A 2,141-nucleotide genomic window follows, 5' to 3' on the forward strand; every position below is an offset into this window, starting at 1 on the left:
GCACTGGGCACCTATCCAGTCTGGCTCACGTTCCAATTCTCAACACCTACCTCAGAGAGCCCGAAGTATTTTATTCTGATTTTAGAAAAATTAAAATTTCAATGACAGCTTACCTGAGTCACTCATGTAAGCACGTTATTGAATACTGTCATGTGGAGTTAAGCTACAGCAATAATAAGAGCAAGACAACGTTAATGGGCTTATATTTTGTCTCATCCGGTTCAATCTCAATTTCTTAGAAAGGAGAGTATCTTCGATGTCTCCCTCTCTCAGTGTCTAGCATTGAGTAGTACACACAGTAGGCACTTAGTTTATACTTATTGAATAAAACAATCTCTTCAGGCCTTGGTTACACTCATCAGTCCTGTGAACTCAAAGACTTCACTTGCATCCCCATTGCCTGGGAGCACCTACTCTGAGGTGTGGAGTGTAATGTTTATTCAAAGGGTGGCTAACACTGTGAAAATTGGAACTGTCAGAGATTCTACTGTGTAGGCCAAAGAAAATTCTCTGCAATTAAAACCCCTAGGAATCAGGTGGGAGGGGCATCCGTGTGTGTCCACAGTCACAACACTTCTGTCAGGAAATCTCCCTCAGCTTCCTCCTCTTCCTTCTGTGTCACGACCATCACTGCCGTTGCCATCATCACCGTTGTCACCATCACTAGACCCTTACTGACCAGCCCTCAGCACAGGGCCTGCACAGAGAGGTGCTCATTGAGTGTGAGTGGAATAAACACAAAAGGTGCCAGGATCCCAGCCCTAGTCCTGGCGCTTCCCTGCGGATGGGCTCAGTTCATTCTGCAGCATTTTCCCTGGGCACCGGAAACTCTGTTTTTATTTACCCTAAGTCTTCTCCAGCCTTGAAGATCCAGCCTCATACCTTTCCTACTTTGTAAATGTTCTTTTGTTAAGGTCCCCAGTTAGAGATCTAGCTCCCCTAGCATATCGGGGCTCATATTCAGCCAGACAGCAGAGGTACAAACTTGGCCCAGGAGACTCGGCTCACCAGAACCATGTGCATTACCCAGTGGGAGACCCTCAAGGAAGGCCCTACTACTGGGGATGGCGAGAGTCTAGAATAAAATAGCCCTGTATGAAAGTGAGTCTTTTCCTCTTTCTGCTCATCCCACTTAAGTTGACTTTTTCTCTGAACCCTAGAGTGATGTCTACTCTAGAGCAACCACCTTAGATAAGTCCCCAGTTCAGGAGCAACCTCCCATTCTCCTTGTGTCATCAATCTGTTTTAACAACACATGAGAAACACCAGCACGAGAGAATCAGAGCCCATGGCTGCCACGCCTGCCTCATGCATCAGAAAGTCTATGCATTGTTGGTTCTGACTCTCATCTCTGACATTATGTGATAGAGATGTTTAGGAACAAGGACTTTGAAACCAGACACACTTGAGTTCCAGTTCCGGCCCTGGCTTATTAACGGACTGACCTTGGGCAAGTTCCTTAACATCACTAAGCCTCAGTTTCTTCAACTGTGAAGTTAGTAATGTGAGGCTTAAATTAGAAATTCTTGTAGTGCTCAGCACAATGCTTGGCACATGCAAAGTGAACAGTCAGTGTTAACTCTTTTTGTTACTACTGTCACTGTGACCACAACCGAGCCTACCGCTGACACCATTGCTCCTCCTACTGCAAGTCATATTTGAATCCCAGCTGCCTGGGAGCACCTGCTCTAAGGTAGCCCAGGTGATGAGTGCTGTTGGGGGTATAAACCTGGCTTTCTGGAGGTCCCTAAAACCTCTAATGTAAATCAGCTTCCCTCCCCAGCATACCTCTAATCTCTGTTCACAATGCTCTTATGTTATTCTAGAGCTTTGGCCCCACATTAAATTCTTTGTGTAGATACCTCTCATTGGTCTGCAGGCTTCTTGAGGGCTGGAGCCATACATTGGTCACTCTGGCTAAAGGACTTCGACCATTTGTTGACATTCAGAACATCAGCACTTGCAATCTGCTTCAGAAGAGCAAGGAACCCACTTCTCATGCTTTAGGGCCAGGCCCTGCCAGGAAGGTCAGGAGATAGAGTCCCTGGAGAATGAGCCTCTACCACTGCCTCAGAGGCTGAGAGGAGTTCACAGTGAAGGGGAAAACCATCTGAGGCAGCGTTCCAGGCCTACACTCATCC

The sequence above is a fragment of the Pteropus vampyrus genome, unplaced genomic scaffold, assembly GCF_000151845.1.
Source record: "Pteropus vampyrus isolate Shadow unplaced genomic scaffold, Pvam_2.0 Scaffold276, whole genome shotgun sequence".
NCBI lineage: Eukaryota > Metazoa > Chordata > Mammalia > Chiroptera > Pteropodidae > Pteropus > Pteropus vampyrus.